This window comes from Chiloscyllium punctatum, chromosome 18, assembly GCF_047496795.1.
Source record: "Chiloscyllium punctatum isolate Juve2018m chromosome 18, sChiPun1.3, whole genome shotgun sequence".
Taxonomy (NCBI): domain Eukaryota; kingdom Metazoa; phylum Chordata; class Chondrichthyes; order Orectolobiformes; family Hemiscylliidae; genus Chiloscyllium; species Chiloscyllium punctatum.
This window is the reverse complement of record NC_092756.1, coordinates 75,762,406-75,783,777: the sequence shown is the minus strand read 5'-3', so window position 1 is coordinate 75,783,777 and position 21,372 is coordinate 75,762,406. Positions and strand designations below refer to the sequence as shown.

At 45.5% G+C, this 21,372-nt stretch overlaps 3 non-coding genes across 3 annotated transcripts; all 3 read right to left on the bottom strand.

The window, feature by feature from the left end:
* Window positions 1-813: 813 nt before the first annotated feature.
* trnar-ucu (transfer RNA arginine (anticodon UCU)) lies at window positions 814-886 on the bottom strand. The gene has a single exon. It is a non-coding gene; the product is annotated as a tRNA-Arg (tRNA).
* An 11,769-nt stretch (window positions 887-12,655) lies between these two features.
* Window positions 12,656-12,728, bottom strand: trnar-ccu (transfer RNA arginine (anticodon CCU)). The gene has a single exon. It is a non-coding gene; the product is annotated as a tRNA-Arg (tRNA).
* A 5,670-nt stretch (window positions 12,729-18,398) lies between these two features.
* trnar-ccu (transfer RNA arginine (anticodon CCU)) lies at window positions 18,399-18,471 on the bottom strand. The gene has a single exon. It is a non-coding gene; the product is annotated as a tRNA-Arg (tRNA).
* Between the last annotated feature and the right edge of the window lie 2,901 nt (window positions 18,472-21,372).

Sequence of the window (21,372 nt, the reverse complement as noted above, 5' to 3'; positions counted from 1 at the left end):
CTGACACCAACACAACCAAAACAGAAGTTGCTTTGTCCATAGATTGGTAGCTCTATCTGTTGGAGCCCCAGTGACCCCATGGGTACGACACTAACTTCCTAAACCAGAGATTGTGGGCTCAAATATTATTTGGGATTTTGATTTTGTTGAAACCTTCACTGTGCAGCTGATCTTAATCCTGTGTGGTCACGTGACCGTGGCAACAAAATCAGGCATTCTCAATTCATCCTCAGCTGGAGATATTTGACCTGACAGAAAATTGGCCAAACTAAATTAAACAGTGGAGCTCTGACCATCTGCTCAGAACCTGTTCAGAGAAGCCCTAGAGTGGGGTGGGAGGAGGCCATTCAGTCCATCATGTCCCCACTGACCCTCTGAAGAGCATCCCATCCAGGCCCAACCCCTATCCTCTCACCCTGCATTCCCCAAAGCCAATCGACCGAACCTGCACATCTTTGGGCTGTGGGAGGAAACCAAAGCACCCGGAGTACCCCATGGAGAGAATTTGCAAACTCGACACAAACAGACACCCAAGGGAGGAATCAAAGCCAGGTCCCTGATGCTGTGAGGCAGCAGTGCTACCCACTGAGCCACCATGCCATCCCTAGGAGAATCTCAGCAGGTTTTCAGCCATTGTGACTGTCCTGTCTCTTTCAGGGAATTCACCCCGATATCCTGCATATCCTCAACATTCTGTATTTTTCTGACACAAGGTACCACCAAACCAACACAGACCTGGGGGTTCTCCAGAGATGAGAAATTGACTTGACCTTGATTGAAGATCAACCGTGAAGATGAGGGTTAAAAGTCGGACACCCCAGATGGGACTTGAACCCACAATCCCTGGCTTAGAAGGCCAGTGCCTTATCCATTAGGCCACTGGGGCCACATGTGTGTCGTTAAAATGGCAGCTTTTAAGTTTTGTTTTGCAAGAACACACTGACTGTGGCTCAGCCAGGACAGAGTCAGTGCCCTGAACTGAGGGGATTCTAAATCTCCTGGTTACATATGTTTTTCTCTTTACCGCCGCACTGCTACCTAACTGTGGTAGTGCATATATTTTCCCCAGCACCCATGTTGTGTGTGTGTAGGTGTGAGACACAGTGAAAGACAACAGATGGACAAATCTTTATTCAATTCCCACCACCAGGAAGAAAGGAAACACCCGAGTGGCCAGTGACAAGCATCAAAGGGCAATGCTGTGTGACCAAACAGTGAGGGGGAGGGCACTCTCTGAACAGCTCAAGGATGTTGGTAGACACTGAGTGCTCCTTCTCCAGGGACACCCGGGCTCGAACGTAACCATGGAAGAGGGTCAGGCAATCGGCCCTAACAACCAGTTTGGCCAGGCCCAGGAGCAGACCCACGAGGAGATCCTCTGACCAACCCTCCCCCCTCGGCACTGGGTGCCCAATGATGGGGAGTGTGGGGGCTGAAGTCCAACCAGAAACGGAGGAGAAGGTTTCCCAGAAAGCTCAAAAGGGAGTGCAAGCGCCCTGTTCCATGGACTCCACAGCACCACAGAACAAGCAGTTGGGCTGGGAGTCTGTGAACCACAACAATCTGCGGACTGCCGCGTGCAATACCCTCCACCCCAGATCCCCGTGAGAAAGGGGGAGGACTCCCATGTAGAGAGCCCTTCACTGAGTGTCGTATTTGAGGTTACGCACCTGGTGGAAAAAATACGTCGCCAGGGCACCCCGCCGAGGGGGAGGCTCAATGTAAAGGTATCGCTGCAAGGTCTGAAGGTGGAACGTCGCTACCTGGGTGTGAACGCACACCAGCGACTGACCGCCCCCCTCAATATGGAGACTCAGGACCTGCGCAGTGACCCAGTGCATCTTTTTGTCCCAGAAGAAGTGAACCAACATTCTCTGGATGTCAGTGACAAAACCAGGAGGAGGGACCAAAGTGACCAGCCGGTACCACAGCATGGCAGGCACCAGCTGGTTTATGACCAACACTCGACTCCTGTGAGACAGCACTCGGAGCAGTCCTGTCCAGAGGCCTAGGCGAGGTGAGACTTTGGCCTCCAGCTCCTGCCAGTTCCCCGGCCAGGATTCCTCAGCCGGGCTGAGGTAGACCCCCAGGTCGAGGAGATGGTGGTACTCCAGCTGAACCCCCGTAACTCCTCCGGCAGAGACTCCACCCGTCACGGACTGACCAGTCGTCTGGAATATTGGGCCCAGTTGATCCTGGTGGAAGAGGCCGCTGAGTACAAGGCCTGGCACTCACACATCCTCCACAAGAGGCACAGGAAAGGCTCCACGCACAGGGAATCCAGCTGGCCGGACAGGGGGCATCCTTGGCGTACTCCTCTCCCAAAGCGAAGGGGCAGTGCCATGGAGTCATTATCTTTAAAATTAATTGCACCTGCCTCCACTTGGTCCACATCCACACAAGCATTTCCTGTCATGTACCTGTCCAAATGTCTTTCTCATAGATTCCATACAGTGTGGAAACAGGCCATTTGGCCCAACAAGTCCACCCAGACTCACTCCCCTACAGGTCCTCCTGACAAATGTACCCAACCTTCACATCCCTGAACAGTCTGGGCAATTTTGCATGGCTAATTTACTTGTGGGAAGAAACTGGAGCACCTGGAGGAAACACACACAGACACAGGGAGAAAGTGCAAAATCCACACAAATTGTCACCAGAGGCTGAAATTGAACCTCGGTCCCTGGTGCTATGAGACAGCAGTGCTAACCACGGAGCCAACTTGGAAACTCTACAAAAATAGTCACCCAAGGGAGGAATCATAGCCCGGTCCCTGACACTGTGAGGCAGCAGTGCTACCCACGGAGCCACCATGCCATCCCCAGGAGAATCTCAGCAGGTTTTCAGCCATTGTGACTGTGTTGTCTCTTTCAGACAATTCACCCCCCCATCCTGCAGATCCCCGAAAATCTTGAGCAAGAACATGTTGGGCACCACTTCCCATCAGCTGAAAGCAGACAAGGGGGATTTCTCCAAAGTCAATTAGAAATAACATTGACAGTGAACAAGCCATAAATAATCAGACACCCTAGATAGGACACGAACCCAAAAACTCCTGATATAGGAGACCAGTGCCTTATCCATTACGCCATTGGGGATATGCCCATCACGGTCAAATGGCAACCTTTAAATACTGAACCCTGCCCTGTCATATTGTTTTTTTCTGAGTTTTCTACTCTTACTGATTGTTTTTTACCCCTTCCATTTCATGCGAAATTGTCGGCTGCTTGATAAATTGATCTCGCCTCCCATTTGGCCCCAGACGGACATTTGAGAAATCACAGCCGGTCAGACAGTGTCCGAGGAGCAGGAGAGTCGACATTTCGAGCATAGGCCTGAAGAGCTTATACTCGAAACATTGACTCCCCTGCTCCTCGGATGCCACCTGACCAGCTGTACTTTTCCAGCACCACACAGTTTGACTCTGATCTCTCACATCTGCAGTGCTCACTTTCTCCCAGTTGAGAAATCAACTCAACTCCAACTTTGCAGACCCACAGTTTGAGGCAAATGGAGCAGAAGGAAAAGGGCTCAATGTTATTGTGTGCAGCACTTTCAAGATATTTGCAGTTAGTGGGGAAGGAGGAAGTGGAGATGTTGCAAAAAGCTGCATTGAGGACAAATCAACAGAATCTTAGCGGGCATTCAGCCCATTGTGGCTGTGCTGTCTCTTTCAGACAATTCGCCCCAAGATCTCCCAAATCCCGGAATTACCTTGTGCAAGTTTCTATGTCACCTCATTTGCCATAATCTCAACGTAGGCACAGTGATTTTTAACAGAGTACTGTCGATGAAAAATTCAGTCAGCATGGATTGAGAGAAGTTGACATGGAATAAAAATCAGCAACAAAGCCCAGGCTTAAAAATCAAGCCCCCCAGATGGAACTTGAACCAACAATTACCAGCTTTGGGAAGCCAGGGCCTTATCCATTCGGCCCCTCAGGCTCCCACCTTGCACTCTCTGTTGAAAGTGTTGACCTCAAACGAGTGCGACAGCTGAGCATGTTCCAAGATCGAGGATGACATGTTGAGGGACACACTAAAGTATGGAGCAGCTGCTGTCAAGGTGTAACAGTTAAAGAACACTGTCTAAGGCCTTTCTGACCAGTTATGACATCGTCCCTTCATTTCTCAGACCCTCTTGGTGCCTCAGAATGAAGAGAAATCGTTTCCTGCCTCAGTAGAAAGATCTGCCCGAACTTGCGAGACCCCCCTTTGTGGAAGAGAACCAGCCCTATATTGGGACATTATGTTGCTAATGTTCATCTGGTTGATCAGTGGAAATTAAAAGCCATATCACACAACAGGCAGAGTCAATCTTTAGCTGAGTAGAAGTTCAGCAGAGAGAAACAGACTTACTTTGTGATAGAACAGGTAATTCCTGTCCCATTGATCTATTAACTGCAGGGAACTTTCAGATACGTGGTATCTTTAGAGCAATTAAATATCCTCCCAAGATATATGCTTTCACTCTCAACTGAAGATGTTATAACTTCAATGGCTAAGAGTATTAACCAATAAATCAATGCCAAGCCAGTTGAAGTATTACACTTGGCACATCATCATCACTGTAATTGCAGAATGCAGCATAACCTATTCCGTCTTCTAACCTACTGACAGCCTACTTTTCAGAAGTCTCCTTACACGACTCTGAAAACAAATTAAAAGAAACCAATTAAACCAAATAAGCACTAATTAAAATGTCCCAGTCATTTAAAAAGGCTCTGTAACAAAAGTCAAAACCTCCCAAGAAAGCTGACACTTACAGAGTCACAGAGTTGGACAGGTCCTTCGCTCCAACTCGTCCATGCCAACCAGATATCCGAAAGTTATCTAGTCCCACAAACCAGCATTTGGTCCATATCCCTCTGAAGCCTTCTTATTCATGTCCCCATCCAGCTGCCTTTTAAATGTTACAGAGTATTAGAGTTGTACAGCACGGAAACAGACCCTTTGGTCCAACTCGTCTATGCCGACCTGATATCCTGAATTAATCTAGTCCGACTTGCCAGCATTTGGCCCATATCCCTCTAAACCCACCCTGTTCATATACCCCCATCCAGATGCCTTTTAAATGTTTTGGAGGAGCCGGGGTTAGACTGGGGTGGACAAAGTTAAAAATCACACAACACCAGGCTATAGCCCAGTGGGTTTATTTGGAAGCACTAGCTTTCGAAGCGATGCTCCTTCACTGGGTGGTTGTCTTCACCTGATGAAGAAGCAGCGCTCTGAAAGCCAGTGCTTCCAAATAAACCTGTGGGATTATAACCTGGTGTTGTGTGACTTTTAACTTCTAAATGTTGTTATTGTACCAGCCTCCACCACTTCCTCTTGCAGCATGTTCCATATAAGCACCACCCTCTGCGTGAAAAGGTTTCCCCTTAGGTTCCTTTTAAATTATTATTCCTCTCACCTTAAACCTTTTCCCCTCTGTTTTTGGACTCCCCCACCCTGGGGAAAAGACTGAAGCTATTCACCCTATCCATGTCCCTCATGATTTTATAAACCTCTATAAGGTCACCCTTCAGCCTCCGACACTCCAGAGAAAATAGCCTCAGTCGATTCATCCTCTCCCGATAGCACAAACCCTGTAACCATTGCAACACCCTTGTAAATCTTTTCTGAATGCTTGCAAGTTTTACAACATCTTTCTATAGCAGGGAAACCAGAATTGAATGCAGTATTCCAAAAGGTGGCCTAACCAATATCCTGTACAGCCACAACCCAACATCCCAATTCCTATACTCAATACACCGACTCATAAAGGCAAGTGGATCAAATGCCTTCTTCACTGTGCTATCTACCTGCAACTCCTTCTCTTCCTAATCTGTGTGTATGTGAGTTACAATAATCTTTTGGCATTCTGATATGAATAGATTCACTCTTTTGTTAATTCAACATATCCAGGTTTAATTGGCTACTTTTAAACACCAATTCAATTGGTTTGGGAGGAAGACATCCACAAGAAAGGGTCCCTTTTTAAATTAACCTGTTAGTGACCAACCAAGGATCCAGGTAAATAAAGAAAGGAAACCATTTCATCCCTGCTCACCTCGGAGCTTAACAATTTGGGGTATCTGTGTGGAACTGTGATAAAGTGGGGAACAATTCTCACACCAACCTCTCTTTGTAAGTGCTCCATGTATTTACGAAACAATGCCCTTCACCAGAACATCTCAGTGAGATATTTAACAGTCCATTTACATTAATCACTCCAAGGGCATGATCTACATTAAGAATATAAACAGTAAGTGTTGAAACTCTCAGGTTTGGAAGCATCTGCTGAAAAAAACAAAATGAATATTGCAAATTGAGAATTGTGTTTCTCTCCACGGATGCAACCTGAGCTGCATTTCATTATTGCCTGATTTTATTGCAGATTTCCAGCACTTGTGGTATTTAACTTGTATATAATTTTTTTACGTAAGGAGAATGGAGACTTGAAAACATTGAATGGGACTTTTGCTCATTAACCTCTTGGGAATTGTCTGCTATTGAATGATTTGATTCAGACTTTAGATAAGGTGCAATCATGACAAAGTCTGTGGGATTGTACTTATTATATATCAAGGAACAGCTCATCAAATAAGGCAATCCTCTGAAACATATGATTTCTCAAGTTTGGGGAGAAAGGTATAAAAGATAAGTATTAGATGGGGTGAGATCTGATCAACTTCAGAAAAACTTTGATCTGAAAACTACAATTCTACAGTGAAAGTGAAATATTGCGAAGTGTATGGTTAATTGTCGATGATATTTGTTCCTCCTTATTTAATTTCTATAAGTATCTGTAGAGTAACTTATAAACATATATTTGCGACCCATTGTTATGCATAATTTTGGTAATTTTATAATTTGCCATGACTTTCTCTTCACCTTATTCAAGGAGAGTGTTTATTACAGTGAGTGATACCACACAGTATTTCAATTGCACTGAATTGGTTTTGAAAGATAACTCAATAAATGCAGGTTGATGCTGTAGATGGTTCCTGTCGATATATTTTGTTGACCTGTTCAGACATGTTATGTTGTTAAGTCTTAGGCAGAAAGAGGAAGAAGGTATAAGTAAGGTTCAAGAAACTGAAGACAGAAAGAGCCCTGGAGATAACAGGAATGAACTCAAACTCGGAAATAGAGATATTTGAAGGGACCATGCAACGTTTATGGAAAACAGGATTAAGGAACCTCCAAGGCATTTTACAGAGGGATAACAAGCAACAGGTCACCAGGGAAAGGGTATGTCTTCTCAGAGCAAAGGAGGGAATTTACACATGGAGCCGGAGGAAGTGGGTGAGGTTCTTAATGAATAAACTGCATTGGTATTTCCAAAGGATTCTGGGTAGTCCAAGATGGTGGACGGGAAAAGGTTGTGACTGTAAGAGCTGCCCCTTTTTTGAGGCATTTTAGGTGTTGGGGGTGATTTCCTCAAATTCCAGGAGCAGCAATTACTGTTTTATTATGGAACTTTGGAGAAAAGAAACCTCAAAACAACGGCACTTTTAAAAGGAAGAAAAACAGACAAAGAAAGCGTGTACTTGGTCAGGAGGGCGGGAGGGAAGAAACCTACACTGCTCACTGATATGGATAGGAAGGGTCGGGAGGGATATGGGCCCAGTGTGGGCGAATGGGACGTGATTAGATTAGGATATGTGGGCGGCATGGACGGGATGGACCGAAGGGTCTGTTTCCATGCTGTACATCTCTATGACTCTATGACATGGTGGATGGTGAGTCATGTATATTGATATTCTAGAGCATGTCAATATTAAAAAGGAGGTGTTGGGTGTTTTGAAAAGCATTAAGGTAGACAAGTCCCCAAGACCTGATGGAATCTATCATAGAATCCTGAGAGAGGCAGGTGTGGAAATTTTTACGGATTTGTACAAAATATTTGTATCCTTTATAGTCACAGGAGAATTCCCAGAGGACTGGAGAATACCCAATGTTGTTTCTTTCTTTAAGAATGGCAAAAAGAATAATTCAGGAAATTAAAGGCCAGATTGGCTTCCTGTTATTCATTGCTTGGACATCACTGTCTGTGCCTGGATGGTACCCTCTGGAAGTCACTCTGTAAAGATCTCCACCCCTCTCCCTTGGGGTCTCAGGATCTCAAGGTGTTCCTCTCTTTGGCCAAGGTTTCGGTCCATGTGTAATGGTTTCCTGAATGTGGTTCCTGTGAAGTGCCTTGTGCCATGAAAAGGGATCCCTACATGCAGGCTGTAGTTGGGTTGAAGTGTTATGGAGAGCAGGCAGGAAAGTGGAGTTGAGGCCGAGATGAGATCAGCCATGATCGTGTGGAATGACAAAGCAGGCTCGAGGAGCTGAATTGCCGAATTTTTAAGATCTTCGGAACAAAACCAAAGACAGAGCTATCAATTGCCTGGGTGTCTAACATGGTATCTCACCTCAGATGCATCATGAAGAGGGTGTCCATGTTCAAAGCCAGGGGTTGTGAGTTCATATCCCATTTGGGCTGTTATGTTTTTAAACATGAACTCTGATCAGCACCCTGTGTCTGTTTGATCTCAATTCCAGTTAATAAGGGGAGATGGTGGTGCAGTGCTAGACCTGGAGTAGGAATCCAGAACACCAAGTTCATGGTGTAGGGGAGATGGACTGTAATCCCACCATACAAGGTGGTGAAATCTCAGCTCAGGAGGAGCTTTGTCTGATGGTAACCATATTTTGCTATTGAGGTTTGTTAGGAAGCTAACTGGTTCCATATTCTCCTTTCAGGAAGAAAACCTGGTGAGACTACAGACCCACAGCAATGTGGTTGACTCACCCTCTGGGCAATAAACACTGGCCTAGTCAGAAACATATCGCATTCCTTCCCTGTAGCTCGGTCACAATCCTGGAACACCCTCTATTGATTCATTGTAGGTTTACCTCCAACAAATGGTCAAAAATCACCCCACACCAGGTTATAGTCCAACAGGTTTATTTGAAAACATGAGCTTTCGGAGCATTGCTCCTTCATCAGGTGTAATGAGAGAGGAGGCATCAGACACAGAATGTATAAGTAAAATATCAAAGGGTCATACAAGTGATGCGAATGTATTGAACAAATCCAAAATGGCCGACTCCCTCCTGTTAAATCTTCAATCAGTTCGAAAGGAGATACAGGCAGCACATGGATTGCAGTGGTTCAAAAAGATAGCTCCCAATCACCTTTCAGGGGAAACTAGGGAGAGGCAATAAATGTTGATCTAGCCAGCAATGTTCACGCCCTAGAAATGAATAAAAACAATCCCACAATGGAATAAACCGCCAGGGGAAAAGTCATAGTGTAATGACTTGAAAACATCAAGCCCCAACTTTGGATGGTTTCTATTGTTATGTTTTACATTATCATCCAAAACGCACCAGTCATTGACATAAAGGTTATGGTTTGGAGGAGCAGTTGTTAGACTGGGGCGGACAACGTTACAAATCACACAGCACCAGGTTATAGTCCAACAGGTTTATTGGGTAACACTAGCTTTCGAAGAGCTGCTTCTTCATCAGGTGGTTGTGGAGCAGGATTGTAAAACACTGAAGTTTTAGCAACAGGATTGCAGTGTCATGGCATGTAATATTAAACAAATTGAGCTGAAGTCTTTCATCTTTTAGAATGATCATGTTAGTTTCAGTTCCTTGTTATGTACATCCCAGACCTTTGTTAAAGTTACATTCTCAAGAGAGTTTTAACAATCAGTGCCATCTCAGCTCAGATAATGCATTGAAGATGTGAGGTTAAAATCTGTCTGTGTTCGGTCAGACTGATTCTATTTCTAAAGTGGCATTTACTGATTCTGACATGGTTTTATGCAGTTTTTGAGCAAAACAAAACATAATTCTGATCGTACAAATTCACCCCACAAACGTACATGTGTGTGCGTGCAGGGGAGACCGAGTGAGTGTGTGCATTTGGGTGTGCGTGGTAGGGGGCGATGGTGTGAGTGTCTGTGAGAGTGTGTGTATGTGTATGTGTTTGAGTGTAATGGGGTATACATCTGTGAGAAGGTGTGTGTGTGGGTGTGAGTGTGGGAGTGTGTATGTGTATTGTGTGACAGGATGAGTGTGTGTGTGTGTATGTGTGAGTGTGGGAGCGTGTATGTGTATTGTGTGACAGGATGAGTGTGTGTGTGTGTGTGTGTGTGTGTGTGTGTGTAGTGCAGTGGGGTCAGCTGTAGTGTGACATGAACCCAAGGTCCCAGTTGAGGCCATCCTCATGGGTACCAAACGTGGTTATCAGCCTCTGCTCGGCCACTTTTCGTTGTAGCCTGTCCCAAAGTCCACCTTGGTGGATAGTTACCTGAAGGATCGAGGTTGAAAGTCCCTGATCGTTGAAGTGATCTCCGACTGGGAGGGAACACCTCTGTTTGGTGATTGTTACGCGGTGCCCATTCATCTGTTGCCGTAGCCTCTGCTCGGTCTCGCCAATGTACCATACATTGGGCATCCTTCCCTGCAGCGTATGAGATAGACAACATTGTCCAAGTCACATGAGTACCTGCCGCGTACATGGTGGGAGATGTCCCCATGTGTAATGGCGGTATCCATGGCGACACTCTGACACGTTTTACAGTGTCTGCTGTGACAGGGTTGTTTGGTGTTGTCCTGAAGGCCGGGCAGTTTGCTGTGAACAATGGTCTGTTTAAGGTTTGGTGGGTGTTTAAAGGTGAGAAGTGGAGGGGTGGGGAAGGTCTTGGCGAGGTGCTCATCCTCATCGATAATGTGTTGCAGGCTGTGGAGAATGTGACGTAGTTTCTCAGCTCCTGGTAAGTACTGGGCAATGAAGGGTACCCTGTTGGTTGCAGCTCGTGTCTGTCTCCTGAGGAGGTCATTGCAGTTTCTCCCTGGGGCATGTCAGAACTGGGGATTGATGAGTTAAGCATCGTATCACATCCTTATCAGGGCATCCTTGTGTACTTCCCAGTGCCCCTCACATTCCCCCCTCACCTGAACAGATCCTGTGTAAGTGTACGGCTTGTACAGAGGGGACGGCTGTTTTAATATGTTGAGGGTGGGTTTGTGGTTGAGTGAGATGCTGTGGTGTCCATCCTTGATGGAGATGCATGTGTCCAAGAATGAGACAGATACTAAACAGGAGTCCATGGTGAGTTTGATGCTGGGATGAAACTCGTGAAATGTTGGTGAACATAAACGTTGGGAGAGTGCAGCATTGTTCTGACATGAACACAACCAAGGTAGAGGGGATCAATTCTCCTGACATGGCCCCAGAAGCACGTGTTGTCCCAGTGACCTAACAGCTCCATCTCTGATCTTCTAAGCTACTGCCTGTGGTTTACATCCCTTCTGGGGATACTTTCAATTTAAACATTCTCTCCAATTAAAACCCTCTCACTGCATTATCTCCATTCAAATTAAGTTAATCTCTGACCTAATGTCTTTAAAAATCTGCATGGCTGCTTTGTGATCATGGAATTAAAACATTACCAAGTCAGTTTGATACATGTGGCAACAAACGTTTGATGAACTGGAGCAAAAGGGAGTGGAATTAATTTCTCAGCTCTCCCAAAGAGACAGCATAGACATGATGGGCTTCAGTATATGCAGTCACATTCGAAGATTCATTGATCTGAAATTAAACAGTCAAATGTCTGTTTCCCCACAGTCGCCTCATCTGTTGTTCGTTTCCTCACTGATGCAGGAATTAGCATTGACCCATTTGTTCTTGTCTTTCTGGGACCATTCCTTCAATGTTGGCTGTACAAACATTGAGCTTGCTTGACCCCTATACTGTCCTGTTGGTATTTAACAGGAAAAAATGCAGGTGAAATAAAGTTATTCCAAACTCAATAATTTATATTTACATTGAATGAGTTGGACCAAGATAACAGTGACCCTAAAGGTGGAAGATTCATTGAAAATAATTGGTTTGCAAGTAATGATAGACACAGTGAAAAGTTTTTTCTTGTGAGCAACACAGGCAGCTCACAGAGTTCAGTAACATAGATAAGTAAATAATAGGGAAACAGCAGCAGGAACAACAACACAGGTCCAGGCGAATACTAAGAGTTTGTGAGACCGTTCAGTATTCTAACAACAGTAGGGTAGAAACTGTTTCAAAACCGGTTTGTGCGTGTGTTCAGGCTTCTGTACCTTCTCCCCGATGGTAGAGGTTGTAGAAAAACATTGCCAGGGTGGGATGGATCTTTGAGAATGCTGGAGACCTTTCCTTGACAGTGGGCCTGGGAGATGGATTCTATAGATGGGAGGTTGGCCTTTGTGATTGTCTGGGCCGAGTTCACCACTCTCTGTAACCGTCTCCAATCCTGAATGGTACAGTTGCCAAACCAGGTAGTGATACATCCAGACAGAATGCTGTCGATGGTGCACCTATAAACGTTGGCAGGGGTTTTTGCTGTCAGTAATATCCGATGTTCTGGAGGGATCAGTGTTGAAGGGTTGGTTGGTTGATGAGAGTGTGATGAGAGCTGGCTTCCAAAAGCAACCTCTCTATCCGCACTCTCAGGGATCTCGTCCCCATCCAGAAACAGCAGCCACTTGATCACCACCTTCAACATTCAATCCTGCAGATCCTCGAAAATCTTGTGCAAGATCATGTTGGTGACCACTGAGCATCAACTGAATGCAGAGATGGGGATTTTTCCAAAATAGATTGGAAATAAAGGATAAACCACAGAAACACCCCAGGTGGGAATTGAACCCACAATCCCTGGCTTAGGAGGCCAGTGCCTCATCCATTAGGCCACTGGGGCACAACCACACAGTTGCCGATGGCAGCTGGTAAATAATGCACCCTGACCTCTCATCATGTGTGTTTCTGAGTGTTGTATGCTTCCTGATTGTCTTTTACAACTTCCATCTCATGCTAAAAAATTGGCTGCTTGATAAATTGATCCCGCTTCCCATTTGTCCCCAAACGGACAGATGAGAAATCAACCAAACTCCAACTTTGCACAACTCAAGACTGAGGAAAATGGAGCAGTCAGGAAAATAGCAAAAGGTTCAATGTTATTGTGTGCAGCACTTTCAAGATATTTGCAGTTAGTGGGGAAGGAGAAAGTGGAGATGTTGCAAAAATCTGCATTGAGGACAATTCAACAGGATCTTAGCAGGCATTCAGCCCATTTTGGCTGTGCTGTCTCTTTCAGACAATTCACCCCAAGATCTCCCAAATCCTGGAATTACCTTGTGCAAGTTTCTACTAAACATCATTAAAAATCAGACAACAACAGGTTGTAGTCCAACAGGATTATCTCAAAGTACTAGCTTTCGGAGCGCTGCTGCTTCGTCAGGTGGTTGTGGAGTATAAGATTGTAAGACACAGAATTTATGGAAAAAGTGTACAGTGTGATGTCACTGAAATTATATATTGAAAACATCTGGATTGTGTGTGAAGTCTCTCATCTTTTAGAATGACCAGGTTGGTTTCAGTTATTTCATGTGTAAATCACAAAACGTTTTTCATTGCCAAGTGAAATGGCAAGCTCTCCAATAAAAGCTAAATGCTGTGAATGCTGGAAATCTGAAAAGAGACAGCACAGCCAAATGGGCTGAATGCCCGCTAACATTCTGTTGATTTCTCTTCAATGCAGCTTTTTGCAACATCTCCACTTTCTCCTTCCCCAGTAACTGCAAATATCTTGAAAGTGCTGCACAAAATAATATTGTGCCCTTTGCTATATTCCTGTCTGCTCCATTTTCCTCAGACTTGAGTTGTGCAAAGTTGGAGTTTGGTGGATTTCTTGTCTGTCCGTTTGGGGACAAATGGGAAATGGGATCAATTCATCAAGCAACCAATTTTTTAGCATGAGATGGAAGTTGTAAAAAACAATCAGTGAGAGTATAAACTGAGAAAAACACAATATGAGGCATCAGGGTGCAGTATTTAAAGGCTGCCAGTTTCACAGCACAAACGTAGTCCCAGTGACCTAATGGGTACAGCATTGGTATCTTCAGGCAGGGGTTGGGGGTTCAAGTCCCATCTGGGGTGGATACCCTGTCGTAGCTTGCCATCTTTCATCTTTACTTCTCATCTTCATTTTAAACATCCCCATGTCTGCATTCAGTTGATGGGAAGTGCTGTCCAACATGAATTTGCACAAAGTTGTCGGGGATCTGCAGGATTCGGGTGAAATTGTCTGAAAGAGACAGCAGAGCCACAATGATGAAGAACTGCTGAGATTCTCTGAGGATGGCATGGTGGCTCGATGGGTTTGGGACTGGATGGAATGCTCTTCAGAGGCTGAGTGTGGACTTGATGGGCTGAATGGCTTGTCCCCCTCACTCTCGGGCTTTTATGAACATGTTTGGAGCAGATGGTCAGAGCTCTGCTGCAGATCCCAGTCAAGGGTTTGCTCAGGGACTGGCATCCAGGTGTGTGTTCATATCCTTCTTTTCGCTGACCTTCCAGAATGTTCCATATCTTTGGCCAAAGGGGTCATGAGCTGGGTTCACATCATCCAATGGGGTCACATTGCCAGGAGCTAGACAACGGATTTACTCAGACTGACACTTCCAGTCATCGAGTCATAGAGATGTACAGCACAGAAACACACCCTCGGTCCAACCCGTCCATGCTGAACAGATATCCCAACACAATCTAGTCCCACCTGCCAGCACCCGGCCCATCTCCCTCCAAACTCTTCCTATTCATATACCCATCCAGATGCCTTTTAAACGATGTAATTGTACCAGCCTCCACCACTTCCTCTGGCAGCTCATGCCACACACACACACCACCCTCTGCCTGAAAAGGTTGCCCCTTAGGTCTCTTTTATATCTTTTCCCTCTCACTCTAAACCGAAGCCCTCTAGTTCTGGAGTCCCCCACCCCAGGGAAAAGACCTTGGCGGTTTACCCTATTCATGCTCCTCATGATTTTATAAACCTCTGTAAGGTCACCCCTCAGCCTCCGATGTTTGGATCTTCCCCTTAGAGGAACTGGTATCAGCTTCCACCACTGTGACTGTGTGTTCAACCTCATCCATCCTCTTTTCCAGGTCTCCCAGCTGCTGTTCATGCTTCTGCAGCATGATAGAGATCGGGGCCAGCTTCGCCTCTATCTGCTTCCCCAACATCTCGCGAGATTTCGCGAGCTCCTTCCCCAGGGCCTGGTCGGTAATCGAGTCCGAGGATCCTGCAGGCTGGGCCGGGGGCCTGGCCCCGGACACTGCTCCTCCCTTCTTCAACATCTCTGGACGATGAAAACGCAGGTAAGTTGATTTTTCACAATGTCCTGGGACTCCACAACCTTTTCAGAGTCCCAGGATATCGCGATGGTCTGGATTGGGCGGGATAGAAATTCTTCCCCCTTGTGCTGTGGTGTGAAGCTCTGCAACATGATCGTCTGAGAACACCACCATCTTGGATCCCCAGAGTGCAGTGAGAGAATAAAACTCAGAAAAACACACAATGAGAGGTCAGGGTGCAGTATTTAAAGGCTGCCATTTTATTTGTCATGTATGTAGCCCCCGTGGCCTAATGGATAAGGCACTGGCTTCCGAAGTCAGGGATTGTGGGTTCAAATCCCACCTGGGATATCTGACTTTTCATAGTATGTCCTTTCGCTCTTACCTACTTTGCAAATGTCTGCATTCTGTTGATGGGATGTGATCTTGCACAAAACTTTTGGGGATCTGCAGGATTGGGGCAAAATTGACAGCACAGTCACAAGGGCTGAAAACCGGTTGAGATTCCCCTGGGAATGGCATGGTGGCTCAGTGGGTAGCACTGCTGCCTCACAGTGTCAGGGACCGGGCCTTGATTCCTCCCTTGGGTGTCTGTTTGTGTCGAGTTTGCACATTCTCTCCATGGGGTACTCCGGGTGCTTTGGTTTCCTCCCACAGTCCAAATATGTGCAGGTTCAGTGGATTGGCTTTGGGGAATGCAGGGTGAGAGGATAGCAGTTGGGCCTGGATGGAATGCTCTTCAAAGGGCCAGTGTGAATGTGATGGGCTGAATGGCCTGCCCTCCTCACCCTAGGGCTTTTATGAACAATTTGGAGCAGATGGTCAAAGCACCACCGCAGTTCAAGGCTTTGTGAAGGGACTGACTTCCAGATGCATGTCCCTCTCCTCCTTTTCCCTGATCTTCCAGAATGTTCTGTGGCTTAGGCCAATGGGGTCACATCATCCAATGGGGTCACACCAATACCCTTCACTGTTGTCATGCCAGGAGCTATAAAGTGGATTGACTCAGGCTGACACTTCCCCAATATACAACCCTCAGTCTGGTTGGAACTGATTCTTCTTGAACCTTTGTAACTCTTTGATCTTAGCTGCACTGTTCTCTGGAGCTGATAGCTGCTGTTTAATTTAGTTTGGCTAGACCTGGAGTAGGAATCCAGAACACCAAGTTCATGGTGTGGGGGAGATGGACTGTAATCCCACCATACAAGGTGGTGAAATCTCAGCTCAGGAGGAGCTTTGTCTGATGGGAACCATATATTGCTATTGAGGTTTGTTAGGAAGCTAACTGGTTCCAGTGTCTCGGCATGTAATATTAAACAAATTGAGCTGATGTCTTTCATCTTTTAGAATGATCATGTTAGTTTCAGTTCCTTGTTATGTACATCCCAGACCTTTGTTAAAGTTACATTCTCAAGAGAGTTTTAACAATCGGTGCCATCTCAGCTCAGATAATGCATTGAAGATGTGATGTTAAAATCTGTCTGTGTCCCAATGTTCGGTCAGACTGATTCTATTTCTAAAGTGGCATTTACAGAATCTGACATGATTTTATGCAGTTTTTGAGCAAAACAAAACATAATTCCGAACATACAAATTCACCCCACAAACGTATATGTGTGTGCGCGCAGGGGAGACCGAGTGAGTGTGTGCATTTGAGTGTGTGTGGGAGGGGGCGATGGTGTGAGTGTCTGTGAGAGTGTGTGTATGTGTATGTGTTTGAGTGTAATGGGGTATATATCTGTGAGAAGGTGTGTGTGTGGGTGTGAGTGTGGGAGTGTGTATGTGTATTGTGTGACAGGATGTGTGTGTGTGTGTGTGTGTGTGTGTATAGTGCAGGGGGGTCAGAGGGGACGGCTGTTTTAATATGTTGAGGGTGGGTTTGTGGTTGAGTGAGGTGCTGTGGTGCCCATCCTTGATGGAGATGCATGTGTCCAAGAATGAGACAGATACTAAACAGTAGTCCATGGTGAGTTTGATGGTGGGATGAAACTCGTGAAATGTTGGTGAACATAAATGTTGGGAGAGTGCAGCATTGTTCTGACATGAACACAACCAAGGTTGATGGGATCAATTCTCCTGACATGGCCCCAGAAGCACGTGTTGTCCCAGTGACCTAACAGCTCCATCTCTGATCTTCTAAGCTACTGCCTGTGGTTTACATCCCTTCTGGGGATACTTTCAATTTAAACATTCTCTCCAATTAAAACCCTCTCACTGCATTATCTCCATTCAAATTAAGTTAATCTCTGACCTGCTGTCTTTAAAACTCTGCATGGCTGCTTTGAGATCATCGAACTGTACAAACATTGAGCTTGCTTGACCTCTATACTGTCCTGTTGGCATTTAACAGGAAAAAATGCAGGTGAAATAAAGTTATTCCACACTCAATAATTTATATTTACATTGAATGAGTTGGACCAAGATAACAGTGACCCTAAAGGTGGAAGATTCATTGAAAATATTTGGTTTGCAAGTAATGATAGACACAGTGAAAAGTTTGTCTTGTGAGCAATACAGGCAGCTCACAGAGTTAAGTAGCATAGATAAGTAAATAATAGGGAAACAGCAGCAGGAACAAAAACACAGGTAGAGGCGAATACTAAGAGTCTGTTAGACCGTTCAGTATTCTAACAACAGTAGGGTAGAAACTGTTTCAAAACCGGTTGGTGTGTGTGTTCAGGCTTCTGTACCTTCTCCCCGATGGTAGAGGTTGTGATTGTCTGGGCCGAGTTCACCACTCTCTGTAACCGTCTCCGATCTTGAATAGTATAGTTGCCATACCAGCTCGTGAGCAGAAGGGCTTCTGCCCGAAACATTGATTCTCCTGTTCCTTGGATGCTGCCTGACCTGCTGCGCTTTTCCAGCAACACATTTTCAGCATACCAGGTAGTGATACATCCAGACAGAATGCTGTCAATGGTGCACCTATAAACGTTGGCAAGGGTATTCTCTGTCAGTAATATCCGATGTTCTGGAGGGATCAGTGTTGAAGGGTTGGTTTGTTGATGAGAGTGTGATGAGAGCTGGCTTCCAAAAGCAACCTCTCCAACCGCACTCTCAGAAATCTCGTCCCCATCCAGAAACAGCAGGCCCTTGATCACCACCTTCAACATTCAATCCTGCAGATCCCCGAAAATCTTGTGCAAGATCATGTTGGATACCACTGACCATCAACTGAATGTGGAGATGGGGTTTCTCCCAAAATAGGTCAGAAATAGAGGATAAGCCACAGAGATACCCCAGATGGGACTTGAACCCACAATGCCTGGCTTAGGAGGCCAGTGCCTTATCCATTAGGCCACTGGGGCCACAACTGCAATGGCAGCCTTTAAACGCTGCACCCTGACCTCTCATCGTGTGTGTTTCTGTGTGTTGTACTCTCACTGATTGGTTCTTACCCCTTCCATCTCATGCCACATTGTTGGCTGCTTGATAAATTGATCCCACCTCCCATTTCTTCCCAAACGGACAGATGAGAAATCAACCAAACTCCAATTTTGCACATCTCAAGTCTAAGGAAAATGGAGCAGACAGGAAAATAGCAAAGGGCTCAATGTTATTTTGTGCAGCACTTTCAAGATATTTGCAGGTCATGGGGAAGGTGGAAGTGGAGATGTTGCAAAAAGCTGCATTGAGGACAAATCAACAGGATCTTAGCGGGCATTCAGCCCATTGTGGCTATAATGTCTCTTTCAGACAATTCACCCCAAGATCTCCCAAATCCCCGAATTACCTTGTGAAAGTTTCTATTTAACAGCATTTGCCATGATCTCAACATAGGCACAATGATTTTTAACAGAGTAGTTAAAAAATCCAGTCAATTTGGATTGAGATGAAGTTGATATGGGATGAAAATCAGCCACTGCAAAGAGCAGGCTTAAAAATGAAATCCCAGATTTCAGAGGCTAGTGCCATAGCCATTAGGCCACGAGGGCACTATATTGACAGACCACTGGAAACAGTTGACCACAAATGAGTGCGACAGCCAAACACACTCCCAGATCTGTGACAACACACTGAGGGACGCACTAAAGGTTCAGGCAGCTGCTGCGAAGGTGTAACAGGGAAACAACACAGTCTCAGGTCTTTCTGACAAATGATCACATCATCCTTTCAGTTCTCAGACCCTCTTGGTGCCTGACACTGAACAGAGATCGTTTTCTGCCCAAGTACAAAATGCCTTTCTTTCCACAACGATACAGAAGGTTTGAGAAATGTCAATATTCCAATGGTTTGTTGGTTCTTTTCTCTCTGCATAGACTGTACACAATTGATTTAGAACCTTTGTATGCATTTCCAAATGATGTTACAAACTGTTTCAAGACTTTGTTAATAAAATCAAGTTGGGGGGATCCAAGATGGTGGCGACCCAGCAAGTCTGTGTCTATAGTGCTCTTCCCAAGACTTTGGTAAAGTAGGTCACCCACCCCCACCACACTCACCAAATCATTTATAATACCTGTTAAATTTAACTAGTTGCTATTCCTGATGAAGGGCTTTTGCCCAAAACGTCGATTTCGCTGCTCGTTGGATGCTGCCTGAACTGCTGTGCTCTTCCAGCACCACTAATCCAGTAATTACATTTAAATAGTCTAATATTTCATAAAGATGACCAAAGGGAAGGGAGCCCGCAGCTCTCAGCAAGCAGGACCCCCTCCCCCACCCTCTCCCTCTTCAGCTGCAGCAGAGAAGTCCCCAGCCGCCCCGGGGGACTTACCTACAGTAACAGGTCTTGTGGAGATGATCTCTAAACTGGACGCGAAGATCGACGCCTTTATCGAGGAGTCCCGAAATCGATGGGACTCACTCTCGGCCGCGCTGCAGAAGCACGACTGAGACATCCAGGAAATTGAGCGCCGAGTCGGAGGGGTGGAGTTAAAGGCCGCGACCTCCGAAACTACAGCGCAATCGGCCGTGGATCAGATCCGGACTCTCGAACAGCGAGTACGGACCTTAGAGAATTACATTGACGACCTGGAAAAATATTCGTTTGCTGGGCCTTCCCGAACGGAAAGAGGAAGGCCAGCTTACAGCATTCCTGGAGCAGTGGCTGCCACAGCTTTTAAATCTGGAAGCTGGATCAGGCCAGGGAAGGGTAGAATGGGCCTACTGGGTCACAATACGCGGACCCAGCTCGAACCAGCGCCCACGCCCGGTCCTGTTCCGGCTGCAGAACTATAGGGAGAGGCAGATACTCCTGGAAGCTTCTAGAAATCTTGGAAAAAAACCCCAAGCTATGATCTATAAAGGATTCAAGATCATGTTATTCCAGGACTTTTCCCCAGCTCTGGTCCGAAAGAGGAAGGCATTCGGCGAGGCGAAGAAGCGTTTCAGGGACTTAAATATTCAGTACTCCTTACGCTACCCAGCGACGCGACGCTTTAACCATGAAAGATCCGTATATAACTTCGGATCACCAGAAAAGGCTAAGGAATTCTTGGATTCTCTTAGATAAACTCTAAGAGATAATGGATTTTGGTTTGCCCTTTCCCCCCACTTTGGTTTATATCCCCCCTTTTTTTCTTCTTTTTTCTTACCTTACTGTTTAATATTATCATGGGGGGTGGGGAGAGGGATTTGATTTTCTCCCCCCCCCTTTGAGTTGTTTCCTTTTATTACTTTATGTATATATGTGGGTATGTGTGTATATGTATATATATATTTATATATAAATAAGCTGGGGGATTTGGTTAGTGTTGGTGGGGGGAGGTGGTTACCTTATTCTATTTTACCTCTGTCTTTAGGAGCGGGGTTGTTTCTCCCTTGTTATTTTGTATTATTATATTTAATTATTATTTGTTGAGGTTGTAATTTTATAGTTATATGTTTATATATAGTATTAACATTCCCAAATATATCCAGGTGTTGGTGTGGGCGGGGGTAGGGTGCTCACTGTTAACTCTAGCTTTGTATTATATCTGAATTCTCCTCATTTTATTGAGGAGCGCGTCGGTTGGGAGAGGATATGATGGACTTTTGGAGAGGAAGTGACACCCCCTGGGAACAAGGGGGAAAATCTCCACTTAGGTACGTTTTATATTTTTTAAAATTTAGAAATAGTTTTTTATTATACTGTTGTGAGTGTGTTAGAGAGCCTTTATTTTTGTAAATTTTATATGCTCTATGCTCGGGATGTTCTAGATTGGGTTTCCCCTCCCGAGGGGTCTCGAATTTGCCCGGATGATTATGGTTGATCAGTCGGTTAAGTG